General features: G+C 29.1%; 1 long non-coding RNA gene across 2 annotated transcripts; it reads left to right on the top strand.

Annotated features, from left to right (window-relative positions):
* Positions 1–1,503: 1,503 nt before the first annotated feature.
* On the top strand, positions 1,504–11,858 carry LOC132936685 (uncharacterized). 2 transcript variants are annotated; one of them, XR_009663511.1, is made up of 6 exons: positions 1,504–2,003; positions 8,443–8,546; positions 8,628–8,970; positions 9,064–9,330; positions 11,134–11,277; positions 11,501–11,858. It is a non-coding gene; the product is annotated as an uncharacterized LOC132936685 (long non-coding RNA). The 2 variants fall into 2 exon arrangements; XR_009663512.1 differs by having other exon boundaries at positions 9,064–9,376.
* Positions 11,859–16,231: the final 4,373 nt, after the last annotated feature.

The following is a 16,231-nucleotide window of genomic DNA, read 5'->3' as shown; positions in this document are numbered from 1 at the left end:
GCATATTTATAATGAAATAACTATTATTATATAACTATTTTTGTAATAGCTCAGTGTATGCGAAATGCGAATATGCTATGTGCGAACAGAACAAACAATTATTTCAAACAATCACGACTGCAACCACGATTATTTTACACCGAAACTCGAAACATAAACCACAAACGCGAAACGACACAAGATAACGAAAATGAAATGAATGCATGGTGAATTGGTGACCCGCCGACGGCCGACCGCCGACACTCTTCATTTACACCCACCTACAAGGTAACCTAAAAAGTAGCCATCTCCGGATAAGACGTATCCAATGATAATTTTTTTAAATATTTATACATATTTATTTACACATTGAAAATTGTCTTTTTCGTCTGTGAATGTGTATCACACTGTGAAGACATTTAAAAAAAAAAAATTAAACAAATTGTCGATGGTATTTAAATAATAAAAAGTGCGCGAATAGAATATCACTGCGTATACGAAGTATGAACACAGACTAACGTGGTATAAACAGTGACTATAACCACACTATTGATATGGGACGTTATATTACGATATGACGCTACAGTGACGTGTAACCATGGCAAAAAAAGTATCTTATTTTGTTATTCTACGGAAAGAAAAAACTATGGAGTATAAAAAATGTTTGGTACAATATATTCGACCGGCAGCTGTAATAGCAGGTGGTCGAACAACAGCTGTGTCGTAGAGCCACCGGCTCTCTAGCGGACAATATTAAGAACCACTGGCTTTCAGAAATACCGTCACCAGGCACGCCACCGTCGAGGGCCATTTTTCGTGAAAACGACTATTTTTTTTGTAGGCCTCGAGCTGCATACACGAAATCGAGTGGGGGAACCGGCCGATTCGACGACGACGACGATGACGGCTAGCGTGATTCTGAATTTAATATAAATTTGCTTTAAAAATGTCGCACTTTTTCATGTATAACTTAATTTCTAAACGTACGACTTTGATGATTTTTACAAAAGCACATTCTACACAATATTTCTGATTTTTTGGTGTTTACTAGGAGTTAATTGATGCATTAGAAAATTAGTTATGTTGTTCTACAAATATACCTGTATTTTACACAGTTTAAATGGGCAACTCCTGCTTCGATATACTATACACACCGTCGTACAACTTTTTTTTTTCTACTTAGCTCGCGCAACGACCGTGGCGCTGGATAATGTATTGGTGTATCGTATATATAAAGCTTAAAGATATACCATACTATACTGCGGCATACGGGCATATTGTAATAATAATAATTAATATAAATACTAATAACTAATAAGTAATGTCATAATTATCTTATTATATTGATATAGATACAAATCACAAATTTACAATTCTCAAGAAACATACATAATATTATAAAATATTTACACTATTTATTTTATAAATCAAAAGATTCTCAATCTCGTATGCTTTTGGTACTTACTACATAATTCTATTATATCCTACGCATCAGTGTCGGATCCCCTCGACCTAAAATTACTGAGAAATAAACTGGTCCGCGGTGACCCACGACTTCAAGGCTAAATTCCAATGGAATTGTTCGTGTGTTTGTTTGTAAATAAATGGTGTGGCTTGGTATCTATGGTTTGGAAGGGGTGGTGTGAACCCTATAGGATCGAGGTTCGCCCGATATCATGGTGGCCGATAGTGGAAACTGGAAACCACTCTACAACAACAGACAGCAGTGCATCGACGACGATTCCACTTGACGCCGATTCCACCCGGCAGGTGTCTACAGGTACATTTACAGCCAGTTTTTAAAAGGCACGCAGAACTTACTGTATCTCCGTCATAATGTGATAACGCATCGTTAAACGTAATCTCAATCACTGGATGAGTATTTTCAGTTTTTAACACGAATTAAGATATAGGTATATCTTAATTCGTGGTTTTTAACGACACAATTAATAATACAAATTCAATCACACGATAGCAGTCAAAAGATAAGAATCTGTCCATTAAACGATATAATTAAAGTTACGGTGAGTACCAAACATTTATTTATAGGTAAATAAGTAGGTTTTCACTTATAAATTATAACAACACTCATCGTTAAAGTGGTCTCTGGGATTTTTAAAATAACTGCTAACATATTATATTTTTACTATCCATATTTACATTTTATTGATACTATAGCGTTCCCCGCTGTATTGTTTATTTTAAAATGTTTTTTTTTTAATGTTCAACTCACTGTTCAAGTGTTAAAATTTAAACTTTAATATTCCTAAAGTACTAAAATATTTCAATCGATTAAATAATTAAGTGTCCAGAAAATATACGATCACGTATAATCTTTTCTAAATCCTAAATTCAATTGATCAAAATTATTGTAAGTCTAGATCACGGCTTTAGATAGTATGGTTGCGTAACGAAACGAGAAAAAGTGCGTTGCGAATGTTCTTACCAAATACCTAAGATCATAGAGCGCTCCTAGTAGATTTATATACTAACCAAATAGCAAAATATGTTAACACCATAGATATTAGATAACAATATTGAATATATTATTAAAAATGAGAGTTATTTCACTATTTAAGTTATTACTTATTTTTAAAATTCACTAATAAATTTCAATATTGATTATACAAAAAACAAAATGTTCTTGAAAGAAACTCTTTATTAAGTTATTTAAAATATAAAACAACTATGTGGGTACCAATTTATATTTATTTGCTTGGATTCAATATTTTTCTTGTAAGAATATTGCCTCATTCAGCATTCTCATTACAATATACATTGTGTATATTTCTGTTAATATTTCCCTTTTATGAAATGAACATTCCCATTTAAGTATAACATTATTATTAGCTAATAAATCTTCATATGCGTCTTCAAAATTGAGTGAGTCAGCATGTTTTTCAAATGAAGTTTTAAACATTTTTATTGTAAAATAACATTATACAATTAGCTACAATTAGGTAGGTACCTACTTATTTTTGTATCATTTTTATCTATGGACTATGGGTTTTAGTGTTTCACAGTATATTATATATAAATATATATAATATGTAGGTATTCATTTAGTGTATATTGTATACATTATAAATTTATGGTGGTTTATGATCAATAAATACCTACCACAAGTAGACTTTTCTTAAAGTGGGATATTTTTAGGTTCTTTGGGGACTTAGCTCGAAAGCGTATGTATAGATGATGATTTGGGTAAATTCTAGTTTTATGTTAACCAATTCAACATCTGGATGAGAGCTTTGACCATATTCAGATTTTAAACTGGTTAATCAAAACTCACATTTGATTTTTTTCACTAACCGCTTTGTTATTATATCTATTAACAAATTTAAATCATCATTATCTTCAATAATTAAATAATCATTACTATTATTTTTAATTTACCCTGATAAAAAGTACACAATACAATCAAAAATTGTAGAATTTTAACTTGCATAATTATGATCCTTAAAGATATCATCAAAGTCCCAGTGACCTTGCTCGACTATTGAATCCATTTTTTCTTTAAGTTTATTAATTTTTGTTTGTCGTTCTAAACTTTCATTTTGGTTGTTAATAATATTTTATAAATCATTTGAAGAAATTATCGAGACATTATCTAAGAATACATATTTTAATTAACTATTAACTATTAACCATAAGAGATATATAAATACCAATTACCTTCCAAGATGGTACAATTTCCTGACTTGAGTGGTTTGATTACTGAATAAGCTAATAACATTCTGCAAAAAAGTCATTTGGTCTTATAATTTCCAATAGTTTTTCTTTCATAACACAAATTTCTATAACATGTATTCTAACACAACACAAAAACTCATGCTCATGCAACACATCATATATTAAAACCTCTATATCTTTGCTATTTTTTTTTATTTATTCTCCAGGAAATCTTCTATTTAAAGCATCAAAGAGGTCATTCATTATTGAAGTGAACCTAATGGTTTCTTTACAGCCTTCAAAGCCACTAACTAGTTTTCTTATAAAAAAATTCTATCCCAGTCACCATAGAATTACTAAACACCTAAAGATATACATAAATTATTACAATTTAATTGTTGACTAAATAGTTTAAGCTAAAGATTTTTAAAATTTACTTGAGTGGTATATTTCACCTTCATTTTAGATGAATTAGGTCAAAGTGATTTTTAGTCCATTTTGGACATACTTTAGTGACTTTGAATCTTAAATTGAAATTTGAATCTAAAACCGTGGTCTGGATTAATTGCTAATGGTTTGAAGGATCTATAAATAAGGATCTTATAGCTTAGTGAGTATCATGTGTGGTTGTGTTATCAATTATGTAATGTGTAGTTTTTAATAATTTAATCATAATAATAGTAGGTAATATATTATTGAAATAATTATAATCAAAACACCCTAATTCATGTAGCTTATAAGTATTTTATTCACATTGTAGTACTACAGGCGTGCATCACACCAGGCACGTAGCCAGACAATTTCTACTAGGGGACCCCTGGCCAATAATGTGTGGCCCTTTTACCATTTTCCATAATTTTTCTTTATGAAATTCTTGTAGGGAGAATGCAATACAAAGAATCTTATCAATTTAAATAATTTACCTTTAGTTGGTAATAGGTGAAATTTTTTTTTTTTTCACAACAAGTTATACCTCTTACTATTACTTATTTAACAATAACGAAAATAGAAAGTACCTGATAACAATAAAAAATAAATATAGAATAACCTACATCATCACTTATGGGATACATTTTTCATGCTATGAAAAATAAATCTACCTACATATTATTTAAAATCATAAGCTGCTTCTATTAACTAAAATTAATTCATATTTAAATACTTATTAAAAATAATAGGGATAAATGATCATTGATTTTTAAATTAATATGATTTTTAAAGAAACTCAAATTTATTAATAAAAAAAAAACACATACAAGTAGAAAATATTAATAATACACTTATACTTATATAAATATTGAACAGTTCACTATAAAATAATTTTTCTGTTTTTGTTATTTAATAATAAATACATTTATTTCTATTTATTTATTTAGTAAACTTAATGATTTATTACAATCATTCTACTTAACAGACCTAAATGGGGGTAGGTACTGTACTACTGTTTAGTGTTAAAGATACAAAAAATATTATTATTATATGCAGCCCAGCATAAGTATACTTATAATATAAGCAAATATGTAACTAATAAAATACATATTACATGGTTATTGGTTAATAATACCTACATTGAAAAACTACCAAATACATAATACTAAAACTTATTTTAGTAAATTGTAAATATGTAGTATTTGTATTAATATAATATGATATTATAAAGTAAGTATACTTTATAGATACTAAATATTAATATAAATATATCAAAAAATATTATTTATTATATTAACCAGCATCTTCAATTTGTAATTTATAAGAATCTGTTGAGAATAATGGTTCTTTATTTAACACGGGTAATTTTAAATTATTTAAGTAAGTAGTAATAGGTACTTACTAGATGGAGTAGAACATATTTTCAATAGTATCAAATTTAGTTGTACAATTTTAGCACTTGTTGCACTAGCATTGCTATTAGAATAACGTTTCATTGCATTAACAAATATATTACCAGTTCACATATGACAGGGTCAGACGGTATAAGATAACGGCTATATTGCTGACAGTCTACAACTAGCAGTCGGGTACGTACTGACTATTTATAGGCTTATAGCTATAGGCGTGCGCACCGGGGGTCAATTTTGGACATATTTTAGTTAGTGACTTTGAATCTTGAAAAAAACATTTTCATAAATATTCCACTTAATTGGAGACTTAGAGGGATGAATCTAAAACTTATTTAATGAAAAAGTAAAAAGTATAGATTAATATTATTGTAATTATATACTTTATATCTTTACCTGTAAGGATTTTTTTGTGATTAACCTATTCCTAATAGTCTTCAACAAATGAGGAGCATCCAAAAAAACAAATACCCTACGGTTTTGATCATAAGGATTATCAAAATAATTTTTCCAGATATACCTAAAATACTCCACATAGCACAGTTTGTCGTTGCACCATCACTTGCAATTCCTTCTACTCTAACACCATCATTTTCTAGCAATAATATTGATTTTACAATAATTTTTGCTAAATCAATGCCTATGAAAAAAAAAAATATATTGTAAATCTTATATAATTTAAATTTATATTTGTAATACCTTTCGCGGGTCCTTTTGATGCCTGGGCACCCCCGGACCATTCACCAAAAACGACAAGGGCCCTAGTTATTAATCAAGTGTAAATTAAACTAATGAAATTATTGACGAATTCAAAAATGTTGTTCCTTTTAAATGTTGATTATCGCCTATGCTTATAGCTGCGTTAAGTCTATTATTGTTTATATAATAGGTATCAAGACCCTATTAAATAATTTAATCTTTTTCAGATTAAATTATTACAATTATAATTGTATTACCTAGTAGTAATCACAATAGATTTTTCTCAATATGCATAATCACATTTTTGATAATTAGTAAAAATAATTATATTTAAATTTGGTGGGGCCGGTCCTGGGCCAGAGTAAATTTAGGGTGGGCCAGGCCCACCCAGGCTCCATCTGGCTACGTGTCTGCATTATACGCAGAGTATACCTTTTAATTTTTTATAATACCATAACTTATCTGTATTGCCGGTAGTCGTTTATATTAGGTATAGTAACACTATTGTACATTGTATCTATTATTATTATATTATATATATCCTATTATTATTTACCTTTAACTTGCTTATATCTGTGTATTTCAACAATTATTACGATATCCTCTTGTATTACAATCACTTATTGATACGCAGTTTTTACAAAATTAATAACCAACCTCTTAGTTTTATAATGTGTAAAACATTGTATGTGGTATTTTTATTAGTGTGTTCATTAAATGCTCTACTTTACTACACAATTGTATATGTCCTATTGGATTCCACGAAAAAGGAAGGGTTTTAATTATATCCCCCAGTGAAATGACCTTTTATTTAATTAAAATGTAAGATTATTATCCATGGTATTTCATAAGCTTTTGAATTTGGACATTTTCGTGATTTTTACAACATTTATATTCACTCGATTTCTCATATAACGATTTTCTTATTTTGTTGTAATTAAAAAACAAATGACTGTAGATACTTGAAAATTTTATTAAATGTTTATATTAGCATTTTCTATACATAATAAAATTTTTAAAATAATTTGACTCTTTTTGAGCTGTTTACGGAAATTGTCAGTTTTCAATTTTTTTAGTTTTTTTTTCTATAAATATCAATAAAATTTTATACAATAGCAGTTGAAAAATATTAATTACAATTTTTTTTTATAAGCATTTAAGGTTCAAATGTTGACAACATTTATCAAATTTAAAGTTTAATAATTATTTTGTAGTTAAAAATGTATAAAATGTTCAACTTTTATAGCTAAGGATAGAAAATTACAACAAGGCTCCACGTTAATAGGTTATATTATATAAGTTACTTTATTCACAATAATATCATCAAATATTGGTAATACTTGGTAATATCATAGGCTGACTGACCGTTTTCGCTCAGAATCGTTTTTCTTATACAATGATATTATGTCATTGAATTCAAATTTAACACCATCTCACTCACTTGTAACCTACTGTACAGCAGGTCGACATCCACTTACCCACTTTTTTTTTTATTGTTATTTAATGTTCAAAAATTACATATTAAATAACCACAAATAAAAATTTTAGTTATATTGTTGTAATTTTATAATATTTTAATCAACTTACTGGCTTTTATATTATTAATAAGTAATAATAATATAATATATCCACAATGACAAACCACCCCCATTCAGAATCGTTTTTTGTATTCAATGATATTTTAAGGTATTTCATTGAATTCAAATTGAATAAATAACATAATAATAGAACGTTATATTTTTAATTTTTTTTCTCAGTTTGCTCTCAGCCTTTCTTTTTGTTGCTTCCATTTTTAGCGCTGTGAAGTTTTGCAGCTATTACATGACTACATGAACAAGTAAAACAGTAATATTTTTAAACTCGTTGAACCCAGATAAATTTAAACTAATTTAGGCAATGGTAACAATTATTGTCGTATCTCTTTTAATCTTTTATGTTCCCGTAGATTGTTGAGCTGTAGCACTAGGAAACGTAGAAATACCCATAGTTTCTTATACCTAAAGGAACTACTAATTGATTTCTTATCTTATTAATACAACAATAAATTATGAAAAATCAATTACGCGAAAACTGATTATCAAGTGCGCTTCTAGCTTTTCCCAATACGCAAAATAAGCCCAACTACGCTTTAGAATAAGCCCTAGTTACCGTGTTTGAGTGTATCCAATATAACAATTCTTTCAATAATTAAATATTTAAAATAATAAACAGTTATAATTAATAATATTAATCATTTTTTTTTAAATGATTACAGTTTATAATTAGCAGAATCAGTTCCTCGATATCTATACAACTATGGATTTGTATGTTGATATTCTTACCATTGTGTTTACAGAGGAGGTGACTTCTGTTTTAAAGGTATAAATACCTAATAACTATACCTTAAGTTTTGATTATTTTTCATAAAAAACGCTAACAATGATTAAATGGTTTGTATAGATGGTTTGAATATAAAACCAACCGACTGGTACCTACATCTAAAAACCAAAGATTTCGATCATCAATCCATGGTCAGCCGTCTTGAAAATCGTAGAAATGGTATAGAATATAGTATTGAAATTGGAAGCCCGGACCATGGACAACTGATCGATTTTCAAATTTCCGAAGACTTATTTTCAGTATGGCTTGCTGAAATTATTTCTGAAGCTTCCTTCATTATGAGCCATGAAAAATGTCGAATGTATATACAATATAAATATCAGTAAAAAAATATTCTTAATATGCATAAATTAAACAACAATGCGCCATAGACTTAACGAAAGTGACACTAGACAAGACATATGTGGGTGAGATGTGTTTATCCATATATTACAATTGTATTATAATTTACCTTTGTGCGTAACCAATAATGTCATTTTATTTTCTATCCATACAGGAGTTATGGAGAATGAAGTTCTGTATATCATACCCAATCCTAGAAGGCTCAGCGTTGAATTTGTCAGATACGAGCACTCTTCAGATGACTTCAAAACGATGGCAATTATGTACTGGACAATTTTTGTAGGCCACGATCTATCTCACACGGCAATCTCTATCATGAGAGGGATTAACACATAATAATCTCTGGAATCAAGTACCAGGTTGGACGCTAGTCTGTTGTGTCATCGGTATGGAGTGGCACATGCTTGGGCAATAGTCTACAGTAAAAGCTTATAAATTCAATATATTAATTCCTAGAAAATATTTTTGTTAAGTTCCAACGCGAATATAAGAATTACGTGTCACGGGTGTAAATTCTTCCACGGCAGAAAAAAATTATATACATAATTTCCTACACAGAATAATATATAAATATTAATGATATTTTTAAAACTATTGAAATCCCTATAACATTTTCAAGTAAATACTTACATCAAAATAAGAATCATAATTAATAGCAACATAAAAACGAAAATCAGTAAAAAGATACCCCGAAGTAGAAAATGTTATAAATGACAACATTTTAAATTATAAACAAACAAAATTAATAAAATCGAATATATATTAAATACTTAGGTTTTCAAATTAAACCATATAGGATATAAAATATTATGTTTAATTACAATTTTTCATCCGTAAAATGTATTTTATTTTTTTAAGAGATTGGATTATTCAACTGATGTTTGACTACAGTTTAACATTTTATATTATATTATAATGTTTCATTAATTCAGCAATATTTGTAGTATCCCAATAATCACAGATAAACGATAAGTGTAGGAACTAATACATAAGTTTTTCTTAAATCGTGTAGAGTCTAACTTATATCTAAAACTATTGAAATCTTACAAAATTTTCAGGTAAATACACACATCAAAATAAGAATCATAGGATCTAATATAACTACCCAACCTTTTTTCCCGCTTAGGAAATAACATAATATTTATTAAATATTATGTTATATATTATAATTTATCAAAATGTTGGAACTAACCTATGAATTTGTTGCCCACTATTTTATAGTCGTACAAGCCCCCACATGCTCCGACGGCTTAACCTCCTACACTTAGAGTGGATCATTTAAAAAAATTAGATTGGCGCTGTTAGGTTTGCTGAAATACGATAGTATGGGCTTGTCAGTTATTTGTTTATTCCTTCAATGACTATAAGAACAATAACTGTTCTTTTTTAAACTGTAGAAAGTTAAAATTACTGAAATAAAAACCAAACACAGTTTTAGGCCACAAACATGTTCATGGGTACAGAGCATATATAAAAATTTTTCTTAGTCCTTATCGATAATTTGCATATTTACACTCTTCTTAAGTTTCACGACAACAAAATATAGTAAAATTCTACTGTCTCTCCAGCACAGTTTGCCGCTGTCTTAAGGTTATTCAATACCGTGATTTTCTGTCTTTGTCTAACACACACACCAACTCTATATAACATGCACTATTTTGTTTAAATAAACGTATACCCCGTAATATATTTGCACCTATAGTACATATATTTTTTTTTTTTTTTTTTTATTAGGAAAATAAGGCTTCGATATCACAGGTCATTAGCCTAGCTTGAATTAAGAGTACAAGACAAAAAAGATATTATAGCTTAATGACTACGGAAAGGGTTTTTACATTGTTAAAGTTTGTTTATGAGGTGGATTTGAGTAAGAAAAGAGATAGTTTTAATAATATTATTTTCGTTTAGTGCTTCATCCATATTCGGTGGTATAGCTAGATTGTTTCTTGCGTCCCTGTACTTTGAGCAATCCTGGATGATATGTTGTATTGAGAGGTCGGCATGGCATTCGTCGCAGGTGGGAGGTGGGTTTTTGTTGATGAGAAAAGCGTGAGTTGTGAAGGATATTATATTATATTAAATAAAATTATATTGACGTCTAACATACATTGTAGACTCAACAATATATTAAGATGTCGATTGCTGTGCTTTTGTTTGTAAAGAGAATAATCACATTTAGCCTACTTATGATTATTAATTTGTATGTACCTACGTTTTTGTTTAGTTTTAAACCCAGATTTTGAAGATAGAAAAAAATTGAGTCATCATCACATCACATTGAGTACACATTTCAGAAACATCCTGTATACGGAAAACCGAGTGATCAACACAAGTATTTCGCTAAAGGAACATTACTACCGACCTACAGGTTTGATATTAAATTACAAGGATCAGCATGTCAGAGGGCTATCCACGCAGAATACACAAAAAATAGATATTATGCTATTTCCTAAAACTGTATTTTTTTGAAATGCAATCAATATAACACAATGATATTTTTACAACTCTTAGATAATGATGACATCATCCATTTAACAGACTACATTATACGTTTATACATTTAAAAATTAGTGATTCAAATTTTTTTTTAGCTTACAAATTAATTATACAGTGTTCATCCAAACCACGCGTTTGAAACGGACATTGTCAGCTTGGATATACAACGAAGCTGCGATCATGGTATACCAAGATACTGAAATGGCTGAATTGCAACTCCGTAATTCCCAATCAATTCCTAAAATCAACATCGATCACTAGTCAGAATTGGTCGATACATTTCAAAAATAACCTCATATAAATCATTGATGTATTTATTTATAATGTATTATCGTTGAAAAACAATAGTAACGGTTTTTTAAATTTAATAATCAATAATATCAGCCTTTAATCCAACCTTTTTCATTTTACCTATGTAGTGTCATGTTTTTATAAAATATTTTTAAAATTAATTATGAGTCTATATTTAATATTTAATAAATAACATTTTTGATTGTATAAAATAGATTTTTAAATGTTGATAAAATTTGACAAAATTTGTAAGTACAATAAAATAAATTTCATTTATATTTTTAAATAGCTAAAATATTTTTGGGAAATTTGAAACATATAAATAATTTGGTCAAGGAAAAAAATAAAAATGAAATTCTCAGACAAATTTTAAGCGATAGAGTATTCATTAAATTAAAAAAAAAAACAAACAAACAAATAGATAATAATATTAGGTAATTTCAAAATAACTTAATACATTATATTTCATGTACTATTATAAACATTAATTATTAATTTAGGATAAAAGTCAAAACATTTTCACAATATATTATTGTTTAAGATATCATTGTCATATAAGGAAGATAAATTTTAAATTAATATACCTGTAATAGCATGTATTCTATCACATTTAAGGATAATGTAGTTATTTTAATTTTAAATACCTACCATTTAATTTAAGTCACAATAAATGTTTTTAAACATCAAAAACAATTTTAATTATTATTAATACTTATTTAAATGTCTGTAAATACAAATTTATTCATTTATATATTTCATTTAAATACTTTAATAATACATTAAAAATAATATCGCATAGCCAGTTTTCAATACTTAAGACCAATTCAAAAATTATAGTCAGGCCAAAATACAATCTTCATAAATTTTAGGTAAGCATAACATGTGGTATAACACCTCAAATGACTCCCCTCCTTTGGCCCCATTATCGCTTTTTATGTTAACAAAAACAACACAGTATTAATATGAAACTATAAAACTCATCTATTTTCTCTGTCGAAGTTTAGATTTTGGGGTTGTGTTCGCGCAGAGCAATTAATGCTTATCGCATGACACTAATCGGCGCGGCGGCAACATCGTGTTCCTCGTCTATCCTCCACTCCATCCTTATAATTAGATATAATAAACATTTTATTTTTTTATTTTTGATAGAAGTGAAATATTTCAAGAATGTAATTTCATGAAATTTTAAAACCCTAATTATAATATGTATACCGTCAGTGTGAAATCCGTCGTTTCGTTACTGTAACGGACAACAACACTATAAGTCACAAACAATAAATATTCGTCGTTACCAGCAGTATTCGTGAGTTGTTCTTAATACTTTTTTTAACATAGAATTCCTATTCGTGGGATGATGTACGGTGTACATGATCATAGCCAGTATGTCAGATTTCGGTTGGTTGTTGGAAATTATCCGACATCGGAATTGGTGCAGATGTCGTGCGTAAGTCCACCAGCCACTCAAACGAGTGGTGTGTGAGGCCACCCAGGTCTTCTAGTGTGTCGTGTCGATCATCTGAGGGACTACCAGTATAGCAGTCTTCCTTATAAATATTTAAGTTAATGTTAAGTTCCCAATGTGTGTGAGTTCTGTGGTCATTGCACCAAACCGATTCGACTACAGAGACCACCCACCGCTTTTCTTAACTAAATTGTACTTCCTTCTACCCATGTACTTACCACTCGTCCACGCCATAGATTCGTTGTCGTGTAAATGATTGCATAGAAGCAATTTGGTCAGGTGTATATTGGGTTGCCTATTCAGAATTTTAGTAGGCGTCATCTGACGGTTATCCAAAAATATGGTACATCAACTTGTTCTCGGACCAACCGATTGGTCATGCAGGTGTCTACCCCCGTTGTCGGGTGCATACAGAGGTTGAGTATTATAGTTTACAATAAAAATATACCTACCTTCAGTGTTGGGTTAATTACTTTTAAAAAGGAATGAAATTACGGTACTCGTAACTTCAAATATTTTTATTTAAATTACATATGCATTACCTAAAATAATTTTTACCACGTTACATTACTTTTTCATTAATAAAGTAGTGCCTTAGAAATAACGTTACTTTTTTATCATTTTTTTAATCATATTTAATTCAATTATTATGTATATATTTTACCATCATAGACCCAGAGATAATAGACCTATTAAAGTATTATGTACAAATGTGCATTCATCTCACCTAGTCATAACTCATAAATCATAATTAATTTTTAGTTAGTGAAATAACTGCTGCGTTACTGAAAAAGTAATTGCGTTACAGTTATTTGTAATTTGCGTTACGTTACTACTCAACACTACCTACCTTCTATCTATTATATAAATTCTCAATATATTTTAGTTTATTTTTCGTGATTAAAATCAAAATAGAAAATACTATATAAACCAAAAAGTATAAGGAATTGAATGTACCTTTTTTTTAAAAAAAATACAGATACTTTAAGAAAGTATTTACAATAATTTATCCAAGTACTTTTACTCAAGTAGGTACTTTACTAGACTGACTCCAAGGTATATGATAAATTATTGAGCAGGATGCTCACGTTTTGAGTTTTTGACCGGTTGGGAATTGTGGACAACAAGGGGACATCTCTTGAAAACAAATTTGAGCAGGTAATTTTTAAAAACGGTTCATATAGGTAGCTATAAAAAAATTGAATGTGCCACCATAAAGGTATTGACCGCAACTGTGCCGACCGCATAATATGTGCTGACACCGAAGATACTCCATATGTATCTGTACAGTATTTTATAGTTATTACTTATTAGGTTGTATAAACAGTGGCGCATTTTGGAATTTTTCATGGGAGTTGCGATGGATCACATCATTTCCGCAACACAAGGTTACATTTAGTATCCCGTTAAAAAATCTAATGTCGTTTTACCTAGTTAATGAACAATAGGTATACGTATAATCGCTACGTAAGTACTAGTATATTTTGATTTGTTTGACAAAAATTAAATTAAGCTATTTACTGTTATTTTTAATGGATTGATATAATTGGCATACGCTTGGCCCCATGGAAATATTCCATAATTTAGAATTGACTGTACAATTAGTGATACATACGCTAAACGTTTTATTTGAAGGTCTAACTTCATTAAAGGTTTAAAAAAAATCTTCATATTGTGATTATCAAAGTCAATGTTTAAATGTGGTGATCCCATTAAAATGTATTATCCTTCCAGTTCCCACGGTTTTTCTTTACAACCTATTTGTTTGATATTCTTTCATATATTGTTACCAACATTAGTAAACGAAATGTTAAATACATCACAAATTTTTTTTTCGTTTCTGATCGCTATACCATTTTATTATATTTATTTATTTATATGAATGATTTATAAATTGTTTACATACCTATTAGATCTTTAATAATTGTCAACAAAATGTGTCTTCAGCCGCTTTCTTAATTTCATCATGGTAATATAGTATACTATTTCATCATAGTATAATGTAGCACACTTTTAATATACTAAGGCCTGATTCACATGTACGCGTACCATACGCAAAACGCGTATCAAACTGACTCTGAAGAAATTTTGTCATTCAAAGTTTTACTACACCTATGACCTATCACTTAATAGCCCAAAGGTCTTTATTAAAAGGTGCATTTGCCACGATGTTTTCTGACGTACATTTCGCCAGCCCCCCCATACCGAATTTCAAACTTTTTTATGTCTCAATATTTAGCGTGCAATTGGCGTGAATTTGGGTGACCTATTTTGAAACCGTAAACCCAAAGCCCCAAGTACCGCGGGCTATTCCCCTGTATTGCCATTTCCCCAGCACCCCCCAAAACGACAAAAACATTTTTTTTCAACGCCAGTATTTAGCGTGCAATTGGCGTGGATTTGCGTGATATATTTCGAAACCCTGCATTCAAAGCACCAACTACCAGGAGCGATACCATTTTTTAGATATTTCTCACCCCCCCACCACCTCTAAACGACAAAAAAATTCTTGGGATTTGCAAATACGAAATAATTTACGAAAGTTATAAGCTATATAAATATATAGGTATGTATTTATTGTTTATATATGTAATAATATGTTTTTATTATTATGTAATTATAGTTCCGTTAATAAAACAAAATCATTTTAAATTTGAATTTCAATCGTACCTACCTAACGTCACTTTGCCTATCGCCTAAGCCTACGGGATAACCTAGCTAATCAGATGATTTTTCCTGCCAAAATTCGAGCATTTAAACCGTTTCTACAGAATATCATACTTTACGATTGTCATTACTAACTCTTGACATTTTATAAATTAAAACCAAAATTCAAACGTCGATAGTTTCAATTATTGACTTATAAATATAAACGAACCATCTAATGCATTAAAAATTAAACTGTACATAAATGTTATTTCAAAAATAATTCCTATTTTAATTTTAAAAGTTTCCCTTCATACTTCGGTTTTCTAATAAATAAAAAAATATTTAATATCTAATTTGTCTAGGTAATATGACTCAAAACCAGTTTTGCACTGGTAACTTTTCCTCAATTTTAGTATTTCATGGT

The sequence above is a fragment of the Metopolophium dirhodum genome, chromosome 1 (assembly GCF_019925205.1).
Source record: "Metopolophium dirhodum isolate CAU chromosome 1, ASM1992520v1, whole genome shotgun sequence".
NCBI lineage: Eukaryota > Metazoa > Arthropoda > Insecta > Hemiptera > Aphididae > Metopolophium > Metopolophium dirhodum.
This window is presented reverse-complemented; position numbering and strand designations above follow the sequence as displayed.